The 23,516-nt window shown below is 49.1% G+C and overlaps 1 protein-coding gene across 10 annotated transcripts in view; it reads left to right on the top strand.

Annotated features, from left to right (window-relative positions):
* ZNF516 (zinc finger protein 516) overlaps positions 1-23,516 on the top strand; it is a 114,611-nt gene that overhangs the window by 13,215 nt on the left and 77,880 nt on the right. The window contains exon 1 of one of the 10 annotated variants that reach the window (XM_084779382.1): positions 8,187-8,378. The exons of 1 other annotated variant lie outside the window; for it this stretch is intronic. The gene's annotated coding sequence lies outside the window, so the exon portion shown is untranslated. Of the gene's footprint in view, positions 1-8,186; positions 8,379-8,555; positions 8,694-9,018; positions 9,141-10,463; positions 12,012-12,303; positions 12,443-12,549; positions 12,627-12,761; positions 12,785-23,516 lie in introns of those variants that run through there. 8 more of the 10 variants (XM_084779377.1, XM_084779378.1, XM_084779384.1 and 5 more) reach the window with 8 other exon arrangements.

The following is a 23,516-nucleotide window of genomic DNA, read 5'->3' as shown; positions in this document are numbered from 1 at the left end:
AGCAAAGACTGAGGTTTCTGCCGTGTGAGATATTGACACTGTGGCCAGGGCTGCTGCACTCCACCTCAGGCCTGCCGCTGGCCAGCTCTCCCCACTGGCCTCCTGGGTGAACCTGGAGCCTCGCTGTTGGCATCTGACAAATGGGCTAGCAGAATGGCACAAAATAAAATTGCTTACGGGATTCTCATTAGGTGTAACCAACCTTTTGACTTCAGCTAAGAACCACACAATTGGCCTGGAAGAAAACATGCACACACGCGTACACACATGTGTACACACACATGCACAAGCATGCACGCACACACACATCTCATGATGTTTGAAGTTGACAGTTTTGTGTCGGGGTGGAGTCACAGCTTCTCTTGGCACATATGGTCCACAGGTGCAGGTTATGCAATAATAAGCGTACAATCAATTCTGTTTTTAAAATTAGCACTTGATTTAATGCCTTTCTTCAAGTAGTAAATGTGGATTCAATGAACAAATGTGAATAAGCTTCCAGCACTTAGTCATGCTTTTGGTGTGATGATATTATTAATTTAAAAACAGCATCTCTCTCTTTTTTTGGGCGGGGGTGGGGGGGAGGATTCTCTATGTAATAGTCCTGGCTGTCCTGGACTCACTTTGTAGACCAGGCTGGCCTTGAACTCACAGAAATCTGTCTGCCTTTGCTTTCAGAGTTCTGAGATTACAGGTGTGTGACACCTAAACAGGGTCTCTTTAGGTAGCCCGGGATGGCTTTGAACTTGGACGTTCCTGTGTTGGCCTCCTCAGCACTGCCATTTTGCTTGGTCTTTTTAAAAATTTATTTAATTATTTAATTAATTATTTAATTTATTCAGATTACATCTAAATTGTTTTCCCTTCACTTGTATCCACCCGTTCCTCCCTCTGGCTTTCACCCTATTCCCCTTCCCTAGGTCTATGACCGAGGGGGGCCGCCTCCTCCACTATGTGGTACAGGGTATCTATGAAGTCTCTTCTTGGTAGCCTGCTTATCCTTTCTCTGAGTGCCACCAGGCCTCCCCACCATGGGGAAGTGGTCAAATATGGGGCACCAGAGTTCATGTCTATGTCAGTCCCCGCTCTCCACATGACTGTGCAGAATGTCCTGTCCATTGGCTAGATCTGAGTAGAGGTTCAATGTGTACTGCACATATTGTCCTTGGTTGGTGCAGTATTTTGAGCAGGTCCCCTGGGCCCAGATCTGCCTGTCATATTGTTCTTCTTGTAGGTTTCTAGGACCCTCTGGGTCCTTCTATTTTCCCATTCCCCTATATTTCTCTCACCTAGGGTCCCAATAAGATGTTCTCACATCTATCCCAATCTCCTGGTAAGTGAAGACTTTCATGGTACTTGCCTTTTGGGCTAGTGTCCAATTATAAGTGAGTATATACCATGTGAGTCTTTCTGCTTCTGGGTTAACTCACTCAGTATGATAATTTCTAGTTCCATCCATTTGTCCAAAAATTTTGGGATTTCCTTGTTTTTAATAGCTGAGTAGTATTCCATAGCATAAATGTACTACAGTTTCTTCATCCATTCTTTGACTGAGGGACATTTAAGTTGTTTCCAGGTTCTGGCTATTATGAATAAGGCTGCTATGAACATGGTTGAGCATATGTCCTTGTGTGGTGGAGCATCTTCTGGGTATATTCCAAGGAGTGGAATAGCTGGGTCTTGAGGAAACCCTGTTCCCAGTTTTATGAGAAAGCACCAGATAGATTTCCAAAGTGGTTGTACAAGTTTGCATTCCCACCAGCAATGAAGGAATGTTCCCCTTTCTCCACATCCTCGCCAGTATGTAGTGTCACTTTAATTTTTGATCTTAGCCATTCTGATGGGTGTAAGATGGAATCTCAGAGTCATTTTGACTTGCATTTCTCTGATGACTAAGGACGTTTCTCTAAGTGTTTCTTAGACATTAGATATTCCTCTGTTGAGAATTCTCTGTTTAGTTCTGAGCCCCATTTCTTAATTGGGTTGTTTGGTTTGGTGGTGTTCAATTTCATAAGTTCTTTATATATTTTTGGATATTAGGCCTTTGTCAGATGCAGGGCTGGTGAAGATCCACTTTGCTTATGATCTTGTTTAAATGATTAGTACCAGTACGAAGTACCGTGGAAGTGTCTGAAGGACAAGGTCTTTGACATCCTAATTCTATTTCCCGTGTTCCCCATTGGTCCTACAGAGCTGTCACAAGGACCACAAGCGCATAAGTGAGAGCGCGTGCACCTTCCAGTCAGGAGAGATCAAACCGTGTACCTCTGAAGATTCCATGCATACTCCCACAGTTTTCCTCATGCCTCTTGGGTACCCCTGGAGCACCATCATCCACGTTTTAAAGTAGACCATATGTACACTGACTAGAGACCAGGCTGGGCTTAGGCACCAGAGAAACTCTAACTAAAGTTTTCCTTTGGGCCCAGGAGGCTTGAAGTTACTCACCCCTCAGCTGTGTTTGTTAACACATATATATATATCTCAACATATTTCCTCAAAATTTCCTTCTTTGTTTGTTTGTTTGTTTTTGAGACAGGATTTCTCTGTATAGCCTTGGCTGTCCTTGAACTCACAGGGATCCACCTGCCTCTACCTCCCAAGTGCTGGGATTAAAGGTGAGCACTGCCCATTATCCATGGTGTGTCCAAGGGTAAAGCCCGCCAAGACTGCTTTCACCTGTGACAAAGCTTACAGTCCTTCCCACAATATATCATTTCAGATACGTTCATGCTTGAGCTTATACACATATTTAGTGTCTGCACATTCAAATGTTTTGGGCTTAAGTAGAGGGTTGGACAGTTAGTTCAGCAGGTATGATCATGCGCTGAGGACCAGAGGAATTCAGTTCCCAACACTGCTTCAAATGGCTCACAAATGCCTATAACTCCAAGTATGGGAATTCTGACATGCATATCTGTTCACCTCAGGTGTGTATGTGTGTGTGTGCATACACACACACACACACACACACACACACACACAAAAGGCATGCACTACCATGCCTGGTGTTCCTCAAATTTTCTACCTTTTTATGGCAGGGTTATATGACATTTTATATTAAAAGAAGTTGCTCATAAGTCATAAATAAAATCTATGAACTCTAACCAGAGAGAATTTGACTCAGAGTAGGCCTCTCCTTGGCTCCTCGTAGCTGCACAGGCCTGCTGGTACCACTGGGTAGTAAGGAGAGCCATTGGATTGCTGCTGATGCTTATGAGGCCTGCAAAGACTGAAACAGCCAGAAGGGAATCAATCACTGTGGGTCACAGGAAAATTCCTGAGGTTTGCCTTTAGTGAAGGTCTAGTCATTTCATTAACAAGTTTATTATTGCCTTTTCAAATTACTCGCTTCCATTTATAATTATTTTTCCCAGTGTTGATAATTGAATTCAAGGCTGTGTGTGTGTGTGTGTGTGTGTGTGTGTGTGTGTGTGTGTGTAGTATTTGTGCCAGCCAGCTGGGTAGCCAAGCACTTACCAGGAGCCTTCATCGCTAGCCCACTTTTGTCTTTCTCGAAGGAAGCAAAATTACACCCAGCTACACTCTGTAACACGGATACGCCCCAAGGACACGGCGGGAGTGAAATTACACTTGTTGAACTGGACCAGCACTGGAGGTTCCGGGTCCCCAGGGCAGTCAGTGCAGAGACAGGGAGAGGTTGATGAACGCCAGGGGCCGGGGGAGGGGGGGGGAAGGAGAACAAAAGTGTCCAACGCCTGGCAGTTTCTGTGGGAATGATGAAAAGGTTCCAGACATGCACTGTGGAGATACTTACACAGCTTGGCGAAATGTACCAGTTGTGCTTTGAAAATGGTCCGAACTGTCCACTCTGTTCTGTTAGTCCCGGTCACTGTACCCAGTCTATCAACCACAGTGCCCTGAGCTCCTAATTTGGGCAGGTTTCCTATGCTGGTGACAACTGACTTTCCTCCTACTGAGCCCTCCTCTAAGCTAACTGGTGTCACATTCCGGGGGGAAGGCCCTTTAGGGTTCCTTCCCCTTTCAGTAACAGTGTGCTTAGCCCGCCACAGTGAAGGAGGCATGGCCGCCTCCCCTCTCCTCTTTTCAGTTCTGTTGGGAAAGTTCCCGTCAAGGCGCACATGTAATCAGTTATGCATGGCGACATCTAATGAGATTTGGGGCTGAGGACAGTCGAGGGTTTTGCTGCTGTAAGGATGTATGGTGTTAATAGGCCACAACCTGCCTGCTGAGGAATTAACATGCTGTGGGATTATGAGAGAATTTAGTAAGGAAAACAACCCCTCTTTCCCATACACGGGGCTCTTTGAGAAGGAATGCTTTATTGAATCTGTCTCTCCTTAAATGCATCCTACTCTGTGGCCCCTGCCTTTTATTCTTCAGACTGTTATGACCCACATCTGTGCAGCTCTACAGAGGCTTTTCTGGAGCCAGCTGTTGCTGGGCCTTTTCGTTAGGATGAAATTAGGAACAGACTCGAGGGTCGTCTACCTGCTGTGAAGCCACCAAAAACTGCAAATAGTGAGAAAATATAAGCTGCCTGGCTTAAACAGTCAGGGAGTGGGGCTGGCTCGGAGATTCAACAGTGTTACTTTGTTAATGCGACCTGTTGGCCTAACCCAAAAGGCAGTAAGTGCAGCAAAAATGATTAAAAGAAATTCTGTGCGGCAGCAGGAAGAGTGTACGGGGCCAATGTGCAGATTTTTAGTTTGTTTTTCTACTCCTGTAGGGGTGGGGGTGGTGTGAAAATCAATGGAAGATTCTTGAAATGATGGCCGTGAGAACATTCTTAAGATTTCTGCATTGGGGGGAAGAATGAATAAAGCATTCTTGTCATCGGACACATGGGTACAGTTTGTGCAGGATCCCCAGGCTTCAGGTCACTAGAAGGATGGACACACTTTCACAAGCAGTTGAAGGATCACGAAGAACTAAATTTTGACTACATCACTGACCCTGAATTACCTGCAATATAAATTACTTCATAAGAGAGGAACTGGCCTAAGTAAGGAGCCTCTCAATGTAAACACAGGGCAACCCCTGCACAATTCCCATCAGAGGTGGCTGTGTGTGTGTGTGTGTGTGTGTGTGTGTGTGTGTGTGTGTGTATGCGTGTGTGTATGTGTGTGTGTGTGTGTGTATGCGCGCATGTGTGCAAGAAGTGCATGGCTTCTTTTCTATCAGTCATACCTTAAATAGAACGAAAATTGAAGAGAACTGAGACAGTCTAAACCAAGATGAAAAGCATCCCAAGCTATCTATCCTAAAGCATTGCAGATGGCTTGCCTTCAAAACAGAGGCCCAGCCCTCCCCGGGGGTCACTGCGTGCTGCCTTTCTATTGGCACATCATGCCCAGCCCCTCTGGGTTCTCAGTATGGAGAGTTCTGAGTTCTTTCAACTCCAAGGGAAGGGAAGCCAGTCCTCCGAAAGCTCACTAACGTTAGGATTGGGGGCACTGCTTTTGAAATAGCAGCAAACACCCGGTGTCTATTTTTTACATAAAATGTTTCTCCTTCCCAACAATTTAACACAGGGAACACCTAGGAATACCCACTAGCAATGTAAATCAGACTTAGGCCTCATTCTCTCTGGGTTCCTGCCTTTTCACATTTGTTCCCTCTGTACACTTCACACTGAGCGAAGGGTTGCCCCTGCCTCTCTCCTTCGTGAGCTATGTAATCTGCACAGTCTTCATAAACGGGGAGAGATGGGATTGATGTTTCCACTGGTGGTGCCTCCCCTCCCGGGGCTCATCTTCTGAGCCTGCATACCCAGTACACCCTGGTAGTTTGCCTTGGATCCCATGCTCTAACAGAGAGTTTCTCTTCAGGCTTTCAGAAAGGAGAGGCCTTTTCTCGGGGAGTGGAAAGGTGCCTCCTTACTCTTAGCCCCTCTTTACTGGATCCCTTCAAGAGCGATTCTTATCTAAACATCCTCAGTCAGGGAACACAGCTGCCCCATCCAGTGGCCTGGAAGGAGCCGAGTTTCAAACGCTGAAGCGATCACTCTATCAGGCAGCAGCAGAGGGTGATTCCTGCTCCCTTCCTCTCCTGTTTCATCAGGTTTAACACTGTAAATATCCAGTGATAACCATCAACACTGTTACTGTTTTAAATACATATTCTAATTTATTTAACCCTTTCAGAACAGGACTCCTGCACCTTCAAGGGCTCCTAGAGGTTTGTGCTTTGTTGTATAGGTGTCCTGAATCTTGAATGGCTACACACACACACACACACACACACACACACACACACACACACACTGTATATATAATGTATATATTTGAATATGTACCAGTAGCATGAGCACCCTCTCGGATTCATTTTTCTATCGTTGCTCTTTGTGTGTAGAGCAATCTAGCACTGGTATGCTGCCAATAAACAAGAGCAGTGGCTTTGGAGCAAGCGCTGTAAAACGCGTTTCAACTTAGTAACAAGCTGGCTGGCCTTCAGGCTGCCTTTTCTAGGTTTGTCACATGGGCACCCGCATCTGACTCTTGCCCATCTATCAGCTTTCACTCTCAGATTTCGAATGTATTGTCCAGAAATGTGCAAGAAAAGCCATCTGAAAGCACAGTATCATAGCAGACAGAGGAAGCACTGAGTGAGTGAAGTCACAAAGGAGCAGCTGATGGAAGAGCTCTAGGCTGACTGGAGAAAGGAGGCAAGCCGAGAAAACTACTGCATTCTATGTAGAGGGGGTGTTTTTGTTTGTTTGTTTTTGTTTTTCTTTCTTTCTTGTTGTTTTCTGATCCAACTTGCCAATTTTTTTAAACACATGGAAATTATTAATGCAACCTGTAGTCGGCAACTAGAGCAGATAGCTGTCTCCTGCATGTCCTGGGTTTTACTGTGGATTAATACCGCTTTAAAATTACTGCCCCTCAAAAAAAAAAACCAGTTAAAATTTGTGCTCCGCATATCTGAGTATGTGTTGAAGACTGTATACACACATGTTACATCTACACATGCTATTTATACCTATGCCATTGGCTGAGGTTGGGTGAATTTTCACTGGGTATTGTGATGAATTGTGGGCACTTCAATAGTTTTCTGTGAATCAGACCGAAATGTGATTGTTCAGGAATACATCCCACTTAAGCATTCAGGCTGAAACTAGCAACAATTGGCCGTGACCTTTAACATGCCTGCTTTCCAAATTAGTGCCTACCATTAATCACACGGAGCTTACATTTTATGATTCGCGGGCCGTTCCTCTCGGGCCTCCTCCCTCTGCGCCCCCTCCTCGGCGGAAACACACGCGAGCACACGGAAACATCTCACTCTCAGCCGGGCTCCCGCCCGATTGCCAGCTCTGCCAAGGTACAAGCGCCGCCCTTTGCAGCTCGTCCGCACAGGAGTTTCTATTGCAAAACCAGTGGCCAGGGAGGGCCCCCGAGCTGCACTAGCAGCAAGGGTTAGGCACCGGGAAAAGCCACGGCTGAAGGTAACCGCCCGGATCTTAGCGCTGATTGTTAAGCAGAGTCAACTCGGGGCGTCTGGCCGGAATGCATCTCCACTGCGGAGTTACCACGCGCAGCAGCCGAACAATATGGCCAAGAGTCTGGTGGGAGAAGATAGTGCCCCTCCGCAGGCCACAGCTCCCCTGGCCTACGTCACCGCGGATCGCGGGGCGCGCTCCCCGGCCCCTCCTCCTCTCTCCTCCTTCTGCTCCAGCTCCCCTCCCCCCTCCTACAGCCCCTCCCTGCCAAGTACCAAGAAAGCTTTGGGGAGTCAAATCAAGGTTTGGATTCACAGGCTCAATATATTGTCACTAACTGCGACTCTCGGAGAGTAGTTAAGGGGGGGGTGGTGGAGCAAATGAAGTTTTGAGAACCAAAGTAAAATGAGTTAAACTTTGAAGATACAAGTAAACAGCCGCGGTGACAAACGAGTCTAAGCTTCACTCTGCCCTAGAGCTGCCCTGTTCTTCCCGCGGCATGCGGACTCCCAGACTCGCTCTCGTGAAGTTCAGGGGACACGCGCGCTTCAGAGACCGCGGGCAGGGTGGATACCATTTAGTCTGGGCTCGAGGCTCAGCGTCCAGGTGCTTGAGCCAGCTGGACATGCATCCCAGGCCCGTTTGCTCGTATGGATGCGTGTGTGTGTGTGTGTGTGTGTGTGTGTGTGTGTGTGTGTGTGTACGCGCGCGCGCGCGTATGCGATGTGCGCGAGTAAACAGCCTTCAGGAACTGGAGCTGTGGCAACCTGAGACCTGAAGCTGAGGGGCGACCACTAGCCGCCAATGTCGTGATTCAGTGCTATTAGGGGAGGAATTATCTGGGTCTGAGTCATCGCGAGCCTCCAGACTTTCTCCGCAGTGTGGCAGAACTTTGTGCTGATGAGACAATAGTGAAGCGTGTGCTGTTTCCTACAGGACAGACCATTCCCAGGTTGGGGGAAGCCTAAGGCCTGGTCCAGCCGTGGAAGCTGGGTCCCCTTCTCTGCGCCGTGCAGTCCCTCTGAGCCCTGCCGGCGCCTGGGCCCCAGCGGGGCCGGTGCGTCCCGGGCGCGCGCGCGCGCGGCGCGGGGAGGGGGGCCGGGCGCGTGGCGGGTCCTGCGCGCCCTCGCGCGTCCCCCGCGCCCAGCGCAGCTGGCGCGGTCGGTCTAGAGCAGCGCTCGGCTCCGCGCCGCGGGCGCTCTGCTTCACCTTCAGATGCGCGGGGCGTGCGCGTCCTCCTCCTGGGGCCCGCCGCCTCCACGCCAAGGTAGGGGCAGTGGGGCGGGGGCGCTTCCTGGCCGGTAGGAGGGAGGATCTATAGACAGGGCCGGGAGGTCGGGATCCGACTCACAACGTGCTCAAGACCCTGCCTGTGCCCCGTGGGGTGGGGGCGCGCTGGGCAGGGGACACGCCATGTAGAAGGTCTCTGGCGCCTGGAGGGCGACTTGCCTTTCTGTGTTAGTAGTTACTTGGCTCTGCAATTCCAGGAGAGGAGAAGATGAAACTTCGGGCGGTGGGGCGAGTGCCCGGGAGGTGGCTTTTACCGCAGTGAAGGGGCGGGGTGGGGGCCGGGGTGGGAGCGCGGAAGAGGCTCTGGCTTTGTACACTTCGTCAAAGGCGAAGCGGGAGGAGGGGAGCTCGGATGCGCTCTCATCCATTAGGAGACAAAGAGCAAATTGCCTTACTTTAAAGTAAAACGCTCTGGCTAATGAAGGTGGGTGATGGGCGGCGGGGCCGGAGGAGCCGTTTCAATTATTAAGGGTTTGGCGGAGGGGATCGATGCCTGTGGGCACAGAGCGCCGCTGCCTAGGGGACGTGTTTGCGTATTTGTGTTTGGTGGAGGGTGTTCTCACCGTCCCCTCCCCGGACTCCTGCCCGTCAGCAGGGAGATTTGAGTGACCCGAACACTAAAGAAGTGAAATCTCTAGAAAGGGAAGTTCTCGTAGGGGTGGGGGCGGGGGCGAGGTTCTGGAAGTGACTCGGAGTGGGGTGGGAAGGAGATCTGTGCGGCGGGGACTGCACGGAATTGCGATTTGTCTTGCTGGGCTATAGCAGAGTGGGGGTGGGGTCTTATTGATAGCCACATATATGTACACACACACACACACACACACACACACACACACACGAATTACACCAGGGTGTGTGAAAGAGAGCGCAGTGGGGTGTATGCTGCGGGGGTGGTGTAGGGATTCATAAGGCGCCTCCTCTGCCATTTCCAGGGAGAACGTACCGAATAGTTAAGATCAGTATTTAGATTAAGCTACCTCGTCAAGTTTTAAAGAAACTTTGTCTGAATAAGTTTGTCAAAAAGCCAGGCCAGTGGAGTCTTTAAGCCAAGCGGTTCATGGAGGAAGGCTGGTGTGCAGTGACTACTGGGCTTTGTGAATCGGGAAACCAGTGGATCCCTGCAATTAGGACTCCAGAGAACCAGCCTTTTACCCGAAAAATGTGGGTCTGTAAGTCAGCAGCATCCATCACCAGCGTTAACAAGCTCTCCGCTGCCGACCAGCCCAGTCCCCCCCGCCCCCCCCCCCCCCGCTCCGGGCTGTGTGTGTAGCTAGCTCACTGCTTGGCTTGTTGATGAAGAGTCACTTGGTCTCCGGGTGAGCACAGATCAACTTGCTTGGCCCCTCTTTTTAAATATATTCATTCGGTGTCTTATTTAATCCAGATGCACAAAAAGCCATTTACTGCTTCATTGTTGGTTTACATTTTTTTTTTTTGAAAAGGCGACTGGTGTAACCTGTGGAATTTGAAATGCAAATAAAAGCCTGTGGGAGTTGAGGCAGAACAAATCGGCACTTATAAATGAAAAAGATTTAATGTCTTTGAAATCATTGCATGAGGGAAAAAAAAACTGGATGGAAGTGTGATTCCCCCCCAGTGGGTTGTGACGTCAGATCTTTTTGGAAAAGATGTTATTTTTAAGGTCTTGAAGCCCGGGTATGTGAAGTGCTTTACAGGAAAAACAGATTACAAGATTAACATCTGTTAACATGATCGTTTATCTCCAGCCAAAAATAGGTCAGTTCTTTCTTAAGGAAACATGCTTGCTTCAGCACGCTTAAATAATAAAATAACGACTCTAAAAATGAGGGACGAACACTTGTTACAATCTGGCTCCTGAAAACATTTTTAATTATTAGATCGCTCAATGGTCAAAGTCCTTTTTAGGGTGCTTAGAACAACTCTACCCGCCCATGACTTCCCCTCCTTACTCCGGGCTCCCTGCTCCGGCTGCGTATTATTTTCCTTTTCGTCCATTGTAGAAGTACGGGATATATTTAAATGGTATCCTCTGACTCTGCCTCGTTAGGGAGACGAACTCTGCATAGATGGCTAACTTTCAGAGCTCTGCTGTTGTTTTACCATTAAATGGAACGACAGGGAGGGGAGGGAGAGAGAGAAAAAAGAAACTGCCTCTCAAAGTCTCCCTGCCTCCTGGGTGTGAGTGACGGCTCGGTCGGCCAATCCGCGGCAGCTTTCTCTATCCCGGAGGTAATTTGGGGTGTGTGTGAGCGCGCGCCCGCCCGCTCGAGCACGCGCCCGTGTATCGGCACAGTTCGGCCAGCCGCGCGCATCCGCAGGCTCCCGCATTCGCACAGATGTGTGCTGTAGACGTGGACACGCTTTTATCCAAGTCTGTCCAGCTAGATGCGCACGCAGCAGTCCAAGTGGAGACCCTGCCCCCTCCCAACGTCTTCCTGCGAAGACTGGGCAGTAGAGACACTTTAGGGTTCAAGACGAAACCTGCCACTTAGGAAGGAAAGAGGAACGATTGATAACATTTCTGAGCCATTGGGGATTCCGGAGCAGCTCCAACCGCCTGATCCTGGCGCCGGTGGGGTCGTGTTGCAGCTACTTGCCGATAGCAAACATACAGAGAGGTCGTGGGTTGTTGAAAAGGATGTTAACTCCATATAAAAGTGAAGGGCACCGTTCGTCTTCCAACTTCCAATTTCATTCTCTCACAGGGAGTGATACTTAGTCCATGGTAAATTCTAGAATGCGAACTGCTCACGGTTAATGAAAGTTCTGGTGTTCATCGGTCTTACCAGTGCTGTGCCCTGGCCGCGTCTGCTTCCCACAATGGGTACATTCACCGGCAGAGTGTCACGGGCCACGCCATACTGCGTAACTGTCTGAATCTGCTCCACTCTTCTTAGGAACACCCGTAGTGATGGGTGCAGCACTCACTTCGGGACTTGAACGCCCTGGGCCTGGACCGCCTAGTGTCTGTTTAAATGCTGGGCCTTTGGGGAGCTCGGTGGTCTGCCTCGCGATTCACTAGGGAGTAGTGGTGATGATGCAATGTTGGGTTAAACACACGCGTGCGCCTCTCCTTTGTAGAGACCCCCGTGGGGCCACAAACCTTGGAAAGCACAGTGTCCACACCCCGTGTGCAGTATATGGATGCACCGAGGTCACCTCGAGGGTGCGCTCGCCCCGAGATTTCCAACTCGGTTACTAGGTGTTGTCAGCCCGGGGTATCCTCTCCTACGCGGGCCGTTTCCACCCAACCAGATTGCCACCCCTTTCGGCCCTCTCTCCAATCTCAGCGAGACGGCGGCTTGAGGAATGGGTATGTCGTTGCATTAAATCATTCCTATTTCTGTGTATCCCGGCCGCCCGGCGCCGCTGGGGGGCCGTGGGCCTGGGTGGCTAGTGAGGGTAGAAGGAGTGGGGGGGGGAAAGGAGGCGGGATGGAGATGGTGCTCGGGGGCGGGGCACCACCTGCCCGCCCTAGAGGCGTGGCGTGCGGCTGGGGGCGGGACACCCACCTGCCTGTCCCGGGGGCGGGGGCGGCGGCCGCTTGTTGCTGGGCTGCGGGCTGCGGGGGGCGGGCCGTGGGCGGGGCTCTGGAGGGGAGGCCCGGGTCTGCCGCCCCCTCTTCTCGGGCGCCCGCCCCCCGCCCCCGTCATGTGGAGAGGACGTCACACGCCAGCACTGTAACCCAAGAAGTGAAAGAGACGGGGACCCGCAGCCCAACTTCGCACCGTAACAAAGGCTGGGGTCCGTGTGGGCCGTGGGGCGCGGGCCGTGGGGGAGGGGCGTGGGCACGGGGAAAGTGGGGAGGGGCGGTGAACTCGTGGGACAGAGGCGTGGGCGTGCGTGGGCGGGAGGGGGTGGCCCAGCCGGGCGGGGGCTTTACGAAGGCGCGGCGGGGCTTCGCGGCCCAGCACCGCGGGCAGACCAGGTAATTGGTTTCTATTTTAAACTTCACTTTGTTCTGTTGGAGGTGGGTTGGGAGGGGAGGCGTCCCCCCCCTCTTGGGGGGGCGGTTATGTAAGTCTCCACACCTGAGTTGGGCCCCGCTTCTCCCAGGGGCGGATTTGGGGCGGGAGTGGCCGGTGGGTAAGTAGTGCTGGCGGCTGCTTCGTAGGGGGTGGGGGTGGGGGCTCCTGTGGTCTATGCGTGAGACCTAATCGATGTCTGGGGTGGTGAGGAGGCCGGAGAGGACGTTGGGTTGTTTCTAGAATCCCAGATGTGCCCTTGGGCTGGGGCGGGCCTTCCAGGGTGTCCATTGAGTAACAAAGGACCGAGGGCTTGGTTGGACCTCTGGTCCACTCTCGGTGCCCACTTAACCAGCAAGTCTCGGAAGGAACTTTAGACGGCGTCTTAATTAAAGGTACAGCAGAAAGTCACGTCCCAGAGAACCTACCATTAAGTCTTGAATGTTGATTAAATATAATTTAAAAATTGATGTGCGTTGACCGGCGTAGAAGCAGAGGATAGCTCCCCAACAGGATCTTTCCAGATTACGTTTTAAACCTCCCTATTAATATGATTGGAGTATTTCGGTTTAGGAATGTGTTACTTTAAGGAACTCGGCATGCCTGCTATTTGATATGATATTCGCTACTGCCCTTTACACAAGAGCCCATTTTTATCACTCTTGATTTTTCTCTTGCATTCTTCAATTGTTGAGTCAAAATAGCTGTTATTTTTATTTACATAGATCAGCGAGAATTAAATACATTACAGTGCTGTTGTGCACGACTCTAGGGGTCTCCTCCCCTGCGCCCCCCCCCCCCAGCAAAATTGGAGATGGAGTTGAGCTGCCCCGCTGTCAGGGGTGCGAGTTGGGTCACTGGAGGGGACAGCTTTAGTTCCAGGAGAGTGACCCCGTAGCCATCTCAAGTGGGCTCTGGGATAAACTGAGCTCAGGGAAAGGCTCACAACTGTTTTGATAATCGAATTGATAATCCTGCTGTGTTAAGATAAATACATGTCTGATATTTTCTTAGTTCAGTAGGAGAACTTTGTTTTCTTACACTTGCTAATACTGAAGCCTTCGGAGTATATTAGCATTCCAAAAAAGAAGCCAGCCCAGTGAGTCTGTGAGAAAGGGAGCGAGCGGAGTAGGCGAGCCTTTCCAAAAGGAAATAAAACACCGCCGAAGCTTGCCCTGGCCACTCAACTGCTCCCAACAGTGAACAGAGAGAAGGGAATTTTGATTATCTGTGGTTCTGAACTTTTAAAAATGTAATGTATGAAATCATCTTGGGGCCTCAAACTTTAACTTTGGTATGTGTCGCTGTTACTAACTGCTGATGTGTCCTCATGGTGGCTTACCAAGGCAGTTTTCCAGCACTGTTATTTGTAAACACCTTATAGGGGCAACTAAGATATCTTTAAAAACATTTCCCCTGGGACGTTAAAACCTTATTTCTTAACTCCCCAGGATGTCCCAGAGACAACTATTAAAGTGGATTGAGAGAGGCTCCCCCTAGCCGGGGTCACACTGTGTCTCCACTTTCATAAATGAAGCTTTTAACTCTGTTCTCGCTTTACTGGTTCCTACCAAGAGATATTTGAGTTTTGTAAGTGGAGCATTTGAGGTGATTAAGTTTAGCCACACTTACGTGAAAGAGAGAAAGCGATTCTTTATGAATACTTTGAAGTGGGGCGTGCACTAGCAGATGCCCCCACTCCTCCACCGTGCTGTACCTTGGGAACTTTGTTTAGTCAGGGCTCCTGTCCTGGGGTTAAGGGGCTGCTGTGGAGTTTTGTGTGTTCATATTCCAGGATATGTAGTGGCCTTATTCACAATTTACCAGAAGGAATCTTTGAAAAAGAATTTTTGTGGGAGTGGCCTTGAGTGGGACTGGAGGCTGTGTGTAGAATTTCAGCGCCATTATACCTTAAGGCCACGGAAATAGGAGCCGAAATGTAAGCTGATTATAGCTGGGCAGTAGGGGAGGGACCGTGCCCCAGCCTGAGTGCTTTCCTATTATAATGTTGCTCCTTTAGAGGGTCGCCTGGTCAGCTCACTGTTTTGTTTCTTACTAGACTTTCAGTTTAGGGGAAAGGGACAGGTGTTAATTATGGCACTACAAGAAATAGTTTGCTTATACTATATCCAGGCTCACAACCAAAGCAAACATGGCTGTTCCTGTGCAGGGGGCATATCGGTTTTCAGTTTGGTCTTTTGACTGGCCATATTTATCCCGAATAGCCCAGTTTTTCTTTCTCTTTTGATCATAATTAATGGAAGAAAGGAGAAACTTAAATGTAGTTAGGTATTTGCTTTATACACTTTTGAACTTGGGGATATCATTGCTTCCTCAAAAGCAGCTTACCAAGTACGTGTTGATATGTTTCAGTGCTTGGAGAAAGCTGTTCTGACGCCGTCCTTGTTAAAAATGCATCTCTTTGTTAGACCCCCCCACCCCCACCAAAGTTCTGGAAAAAGCAGGGAAATTCCCTGCCTCCCGTCTTCCTGGGCACGCAGCACCCCCAGAGCTGTGTTGTGAGTCCACCCCCTGAGTTTTACTTGGTGCTTCGCTAGGCTTCTCCGGTCTGCTTAAAATTCGGCACCTTTGACCTTATCTTCCAGAATTATTCACGTGGAAGCCTGAGGGACTAATTTCATTACTCCGTAGCTGGGAGGGCAGGCGAGCGACCCCTCTGGTGCTGCTGGGAACTGCATCTCCTCGGGAGCTGCGTTTTCCCAGCAAGCCCAGCTTCAGGATGTAGGGCTGTTGTGAAGGCCGAGGAAGGAAGGAAGAAGGGGCTGTTGGAAACTGAAGCTGTGTCCCTGGCTGAGAGGAACTTGGAGATGCAGGGAGGCAGGTGTGAAAGTGGACCCTGGAGATGCTCAGGGGCAGTAGGCAGGGTTTTACTCCCGTCTGCTTTTGCCCTGACTGGTGCTGCCGCCTTGACTGTGGGGCCTGATCCCAGCCTCTGCACCAGACTGCCTGGAGTGTAGTGGCAGCCAGCTGTTCAGGGTTTAGAGTGTCAGGGGGCGGCTGAGGGGCAGCACTCTGCGCGCTCAGGCCCTGGCCTTCACCTTCTCTTCTTCCACCAGCAGGGAGCTTTGCAGCTGGGGGAGGCAGGGCCTTTTTCTTCTTTGTTGGGGTGGGGGCACCCTTCTTCTCCCTAGGAGGGTGGGCAGGAAAGAATCCTCTTGTCACTGGAAGCCAGCTATAATTATTTCAGAATTTTCAAGAATTTCTGAAAATCACCAGAAACTCATTTTAAGACAGGAATCCTATCTAGTGTTTCTGTTTATAGTGAATTTATTAATACAATTAACCTTACGGAAAGAAGAGTGAAGGGAGGCATTGACTGTGAATTTGCAATGTTTATCAAGATCTTTAAAAAAAAATCTCTACTTTAAAGTTAGTTTTAGCCCAAGGAGGCATACCTTGGGCATATGACTACATTCCTGGGGCTGTAAATGTCCTGACCTGTCTCCCAAGGTAAATGAGGTATATTTCCGAAGGACTGGTGAAAATTGGCAGTTGCAACTGTGGCCTCTGCCTTTTTTATCCCCTGCATCTGCCTGCATGTGACGCTGGCAGCTGTGGTCTTCCCTGCCAGACTGAGAGTTGTGCTGTTTGTGTGGAAGGAACGGCTTTCCCATGCACACATCGCAGTTGTCAAGAAGGATAATTTTGTGCCTCTCAACATGCCTTAAAAGTAGTTTTTCAAGGAAGATTTGGCGTTTAATCTTCAGCCCGAATGGTCCTGGAAATTACTAAGCAGAGTATTAGAACTGAAGCTATTTTTAGAAAGCCAACATGTAAATATATGTTAGGTAGTGAGTAAGACACAAGACTGAGGAGCAGGGAAGAAACTAATCTGAAAGGCAGTTTCATCAGATGTGTCTCTCTGTCTTCCAAGATGTGTTCGTTCTGGGAGATTGCTTTTCTCTGAGTGTTTTGAGTCAGGAACTTAGTGGCATTGCTGCCATGTGAGCTCTCTTTCCATACGCAATCTATAATGGCGGCGTTCCGACTGTCTTCCGTGGCCATGGGAGGAGGTAGGTGCGTGTCTTACTGTTTTAGTTCTGAGTTTAGTTGAGCAGGTGTTTTATTCCTGCTGCCTCTCATACCCTGGGGACCAGCTGATGCCACCGCCTCCTGCACACAGCTGGCCTGCCCTCCTCCACCTCAGTTCGATGGCGCTTAGAGATTACAATATGGTGTTAGTGTCTGAGACCGAGAGGGAGAGTAAAAAATGGAGGTGCTCTGTTGAACCTACATTTTTGTTTTTGTTGTTTTTAATGGCAAGGCAGTAAGGTTCTTCCCCCCCCCCCCCCCCCCCCGCTAGAATTCTCCACACTTCAGAAGTCCATCTATGGTCCCCACCTCCTCCCATGTGAAAGGGTTAGGGACAATTTGTTTAGGAATTTTTGTCCTTTGTTTCAGCAGAGGGCAACATGTGTCTGTCTTCGCCATATGGTTCTATTTAACCTATATTGCATGAGCTGACTAGAGCTGCAGTGGACGTTGATTTATTTTGGCATCCGAGAATGTTCTTTGAAATTGAGTACCGGTCATTGATGCATTGGAAGTTGTGCCTGTGGCCTTAGCAGCTTCTCCAGCTGGTATTTGTGAGTGGCAAGCAAGGCTTGTGCTTATGGGAAATAGTTTGTCATTTACATGTTGCGCCGTTATACACATCCAGGAAAACCCAGAGTTAGATAGGGAATGGTAAAGACTTTTCCTTGGGAGTAAGGCTAAAAGGTCCTGCTGGTCAGAAATAGAGTGGTGGCATAGGCCTTTAATCCCGGCACTTAGGAGGCAAAGGCAGCTGGATTTCTGTGAGTTCGAGGCCAGCTGGCTTACAAATCTAGTCCAGGACAGGAGAAAGAAACCCATTCTAAAAAAAAAAAAAAAAGACAAAAAACCAAACCAAACCAAACCAAACCAAAAAAACCAAACAAATGAAAGAGAATGTTTACACTTTAGTTCTTTATTATTCCTGTGCACCTGTCCCCCCATCCCTCCCCCCGCCCCAAATCTTAAGGCCCTGGAGGATGAGTTAGTCTGTTATATCCATGGCTTCCTGGTTTCAGGATGATTTCATAGATACAGAGTTTCCTAGTTTTGTTAAAGTTCTGAGCTGTTGTGGAATTATCTGCATGTGCTGTTGGAAGTTTTTGCCTGTGACAGTTTGGTTTGCACACTCTAGTGCTGAGGTTCAGGAGGGATCTACTCACCACGTCACCACTCCCCACCTCCGTCCCTGACAAGAGCAAGGCCCCAGTGCTCTGGACACTGCCTCCGCTTTCCACTTGGAGGCATCATCAGCCTTCATCTGAGGAAAGGAGTAGACAAACAGGCTTGGTGAAGTGCGCACGTGTGTCCACCAGCCATGTGATGTGCACTGCCCAGAGTTTGAACAGTGGGATTGTACCTTGCCTTGCACCCGACTGTGTCGCTGACATAGAACCTCTGTGCCAGGATGGGAAAGCCGCCATCCATTGGTAATTATATCCAGACGAGTCTTTCCAATCATGCTACTACTTACCATGTCTTTAGCATGACTCATTAGCATGATGCCAGTGTTCTTTCCTGGAGAAGTACCTGGCGTGAGGCCGCAGTGGTCATTGTGATGAGAACAGCACATAACTCAGGCGCCCGATTATCTTCCTTTTCCTAGAAATAACTTTAAAAAAAAAATTAAGAGGCGAGAAAGATGATCTTGTTCCTGAAACTGACGGTGAGTGAGTGGTTTCCCGGTGTGCGCGAGCACTCGCCATAGCAACACAGACTTGGGGACGGTTTTGCAGAATCATGGGATTAGTGGTAGGATTAAAATTAGCCTTGTAAACTACCCTGGTGACAGAAAAGCGGAGTATGTTAATGGCTTACTGGTAGACGGGCTTATCACTTGTTTTCTAGGTTGGTGGGAGATTATAGGCTGCCCTGAATGTTAACTTTAGCAAGTGTTTCTAGAGTCTCTGTCTCAGGTGGAATTTGGAATCTCATCGTGCAGTGTGTGTGTTTCTGTTGCGTTGCAAAGGTGCTGGGGCAGCTGCAGCAGTGGTGTAGGCATTCGGTCCTGCTATCTGTGAGAACAGTCACCCATTTTAGAGAGTGCGTTAGGTCTTTTGGCTCAGAGAGGCTTCCTTAGGTGCTTACTTGGGGGTGGGCTGTAATTAGTGTTTCTGCAGCTCTGACGATGGAAGGTAAGTGTCTTGCCACTGAGTTGTGTGCTACAACCCCAGGGCGTAAGTTATCAGCTATGCCTTCTTGGTCTGAGCAGGGTAATGTGACTTCAGTGTGGCCTTGCTTTTCTCTTTTTCTCTTTCTCTCCCTCGCTCTCTCTCCCTCCCTCCCTCTCTCCTTCTCCCTCCCTCTCTCCCTCCCTTACTCTCTCCTCCTCATTTCTGTTTTCTTTTGAGACCAGACCTCACTATATACCAGGATAGTGCTTTTATGATCATTTGCATTTCTTTGTATATTTCTGTTATTCCTATTTGGACTTTACTGTATTTAGGTGGCTTAGAGGTGATTTTTTTGGGGGGGGGGTGAACGTGGGGTTCTTCGGGTACTGAAATGCAGGAAAATGTGGTCACTCGGCCAAGGCCACACATGGGGTGGGGCTTGGCTTGGTTTCTTAGCACCAGGTTGGTTTTCTTTCCAGGATATTGGCACTAAACACACTAAGCTAGGAGAGCTCAAAGTCCGCCTAGAGGTCTTGAGGACCGGCAGCTAAGCAGTATGCTGAGTCAGCACCAAGCTGGCAAATGATCAGTCAGTTACTAAGCAAAGCTGAAAGAGCGCCCCTCAGCTCACCTGTGGTGCTTAGAGCTTGCTGCAGACCTTAGAAAAAGTGTTGACTCAGTGTTTGCATCTCTATCGAGAAGTGTTTGTGTAAGATCTGGGCCAGTTGTCACCATCTGAGGCCACTGCAGAGTGCAGTTCAGGGGAAAGCAGAAAGCTCCGCCTCCCAGCTAGCCAGCTGTCCGCATAGTTTGCAGGCAGGCCCTGTGGACAAAGGTGTAGATATTTCTTTTCTTTTCTTTTCTTTCTTTCTTTCTTTCTTTCTTTCTTTCTTTCTTTCTTTCTTTCTTCTTTCCTTCTTCCTTCTTTCTTTTTTCTTTTTCTTTTTTTTCTTTTTGTGGTTTTTTTGAGACAGGGATTCTCTGTGTAACCTTGGCTGTCCTGGACTCACTTTGTAGACCAGACTGGCCTCGAACTTAACATTGATCCACCTGCTTCTGCATCCCAAGTGCTGAGATTAAAGGTGTGTGCTACCATGCTTGGTCTAAAGGTGTAGATTTTTTAAGGAAATGCAGTGATAGCTACCAATACCAGTAGCACTGTGTGTGGCATGTGAGTGTGTGCACTTGTGCATGTAGGTGTTTGTGAGCACTGAGCTCATTGTTAGCCTGGCTGTCCACTAAGCCCCAACATCCCCAGCACCGGGATTATAAACACAAACTATTGTGCCCAGTTTTTATGTAGTGCTGGGGATCTGAACTCAGATACTCGGTGTCAAGTGGCCGTTGTGAGCCACTTCACACACACACACACACACACACACACACACACACACACACACAACCCACCACCACCACCAAAAAACCTGGGCATTGAACTCGGGTCTTAGGCACTGAGCAGCCTTTCCAGTCCCATTTGTTTGTTTGTTTGGTTACTTTTTATGTGTACGGTGCATGTGCTTACCATGAGGCGTGTGTGGAGGTCAGAGGACAAGCTGCTGGAATTCATCCATGGGTTCTGGGGACCAACTTCGGCAAATGCCTTTACCTTCTGAGCCGCTTTGCCGGCCTTATATTGGGGTACTTACGCTGGATAATTTTGCTAACTTCCTAAAAACTTCTCAAAGTATGTTATGGCTCAAAGTATGTAAATAGAGAGCTGCACGGGTCTATGCATCAGTGGCAACAACGTGCTGCTTCTCATAGGTGTCGCATGAGAGGGTTGCTGGTGATTGAAATCACATTATTTTTACATTGGTGTTTGTGTTTATGTCTGTTGCCATTAAAAGCTGAGTGCGCTTAAGGTCGTACATTCAATGTCATAAAATGCAAATAAGACGCAGGGCATAGAATAATTAATGGGTCAGGATGGTGGGAAACTAGGATCACACATGCAGACCTCAAGACTCCCTCCAGGGGGACACATAACCCTGAGTCTAGGATCAGAGCTTTCTGGCAGCCAAAATAGAAAGCACAACGTGACCATTTATATGTTGCAGTCACTGTTCTGGAAGAGCGCACGGGTTCTTCCTGGAGAGAGCATTCTCTTCCAGTGCGTGGCACAGGGTGCTCTCCTGTTTATTTTCACAGACTGTGCCTCTCAGTGGCTGTGTCAAGGCAGATGCAGTAGAGGTTTTCAAAGGGGGTGCCTGCTGGCTCCTTAGATACGTACAAGCCGAGGTCATAAGAACAGAATGCACTGCCTTACAGCTGCTGGTCACTTACATACTGTGTATGTGCCGAGGCCAGAAAGGGCCACAGCACATGTGTGGAGGTCAGAGATCAGATAGTGGGTCCTGCATTGAACTCGGGTGGCTGGGCTTGGTGGCAAGCATCTTTGCTGGCTGAGTTACCCTGCCAGCCCTCTTACTAATTATTTATTAGGGACTTCCATTGGTGAAAGCCTGGCTAGCCTGTGTCCCAGATGAGTCTGTGACCTTTCGCCAGGTGCTTGCTCTGGACAAGGCGCTGTGGTGAGAGCCTTACGTATCATTTAATATTCAGAACAGCCCTAGGAAGTGGGCAGTGGTTTCTGCCTCTTTGCCCGCTGGGATGTGCAAGCTAGAACCCTGAATGCAGCTCGCAGTTGGCTTTTCTAGCTAGATGACCTCCTTGGCAGCTGCCCTTGGTTTGTGACTGCCTCCCCCCACCCCACCTGTTGAAATTATTGTAGAATTGATTCCATCTTGGTCTGAGCCATTTAAAAGAGGAGCATTTTGGGAGTCATGTCCCACCGCCCATCCCCACAGGTGAATTCCATTTCTGTCCATCGGTCCCCCCCCCCCCCGCCTCCCCTCCCCCCCGGACTTCTGAGAGATTGCATGCACTGACTCTGGGCTTTGAGATCCTTGTTATTAGCCATAAGGAATACTGGGAACCGAACTTGGGTTGTTGGGTTCTTTGCTATAAAAGGCACGTTCATAACCTCTGAGCCATGTCTTCAGCCCCACAGGTGAATTCTGCACGGGAGTCTGGAGGACGCTTCCAGCAGGTCACCTGAGTCTGGCCGGCCGCTGCCTTGTCTAGGTCCTTATACAGCCTGGTCTAAAAATAGGTGTGTGCCTTGAGTAACTCCCAGGAAAGGTCTAAGGGAAACACAGTGCAGGGGAGCTTGGGGTTGTAGCCATCTGGGGCCTTTGGTAACACCTGTGTCCTTCTGTCCTAGTGGCCTCATGCCCCAGGGGCTGATAAGAAGCTTTGAAACTCAGCTTCCCTGCTGGGATACCATCCCCCCACCCCCCCACATGACCCCCCCACCCCACCCCCCCAGTCTGTAGGCGCAATGTTTTGAGGAAGGAGTGCGTATCCTCTACTCCCTCCATCTTGTTCATCCTTTGTGCCTGTGTGTGTGTGTGTGTGTGTGTGTGTGTGTGTGTGTGCTGTGTGTGTGTATGTGTTGTGTGTGTGTGTGTATGTGTTGTGTGTGTATGTGTTGTGTGTGTATGTGTTGTGTGTGTGTGTGTGTATGTGTTGTGTGTGTATGTGTTGTGTGTGTGTATGTGTTGTGTGTGTATGTGTTGTGTGTGTGTGTGTCTTTCACTGGAGCTAGGCTTGTCTTGGCTCCCACACACAGGGCACTGGGGCTGCAGGGATGCTTGATTTTCTTTTCTTCTTTTCTTGAATCTTTATGCTTTCAGAGTAAGCACACTTACTCAGCCATTGAACCATCTCCCCAGCCCAGCACACATTTCCAAAGAGAAGGCCTTTGGGGCCAGGTGAAGACGTTTCTGTTGTCTTGGCCTTGAGGCACCAAAGCCTTAGAGACCATATGTCACCACAGACAAGCCCCTTGCTATGGACGCTTGAAAGTTGGATTTCATATAATTTGATGTGCCCCCAACCACCACACATGTCAAAGCTGTTGGTGGCCTAGAGGCTATTTAGAAATAGGTCTCAGACTTTGCTCTGCTTCATTGCTGTCTGTGGACTGCTTGCCATGTATTAAGATAGATGACTAATAATAACATCCAAAGAGAATTAGGTAAAATTAACAATGTTTTAAAAAATTTAATACATTCAAAATATTTCTTAAATGTCAAAATGAGGGCCTGGGCGAAGGCTCAGTGGGTAAAAAGGCTTCAGTAAGCCTGGGTTGGAGCTTTGCAAGCCATTTAGTGGAAGGAGAGAGTCGGCAGTTTCCATTGGTTGCTCTCAAACCGTAAGGAATAGTGTGTACACTAGGGTGCCCTGTTTGCTGAGAGGTGTTGCATGTTCAACAAGGTGCCTTTGTGCTGCCCAGGGGGCCACCTATCTTGCATGACTGGAGTGTTGTCTTCTGTGTTCAGAGACCCGCCCCCACACCCCCCAAAAAAGTGCCCTGGATCTTCAAATGGTCACTGAATACTTAGCTGCTAGATTGAGGAGTGCTAAGGATAACTTTGCAGTTTAACATGATTTAGGTTTTGCTGAAGAAGGTGTGGATCAGAGATGTGTATGGTGACTCAGTTATTATGCTCATAGGCTTAAAATGGTACTTAGCTGGGTAGTTAGCTCAGTTGAGTAGAGTGTGGTGCTGATAACAATGGTGCTTGTTTAAAAAGTAGAGAAATGTGGACTCACTGATTAAAGTAGATGTTATTTATACATTAAACTTTTTTTCCCTCATAATTTGGTGTGATTTTTGAGACT

This window comes from Acomys minous, assembly GCF_964271855.1.
Source record: "Acomys minous genome assembly, chromosome: 4".
Lineage (NCBI taxonomy): Eukaryota > Metazoa > Chordata > Mammalia > Rodentia > Muridae > Acomys > Acomys minous.
The sequence above is the reverse complement of the archived record's forward strand: the minus strand, read 5'-3'. Positions and strand labels throughout refer to the sequence as shown.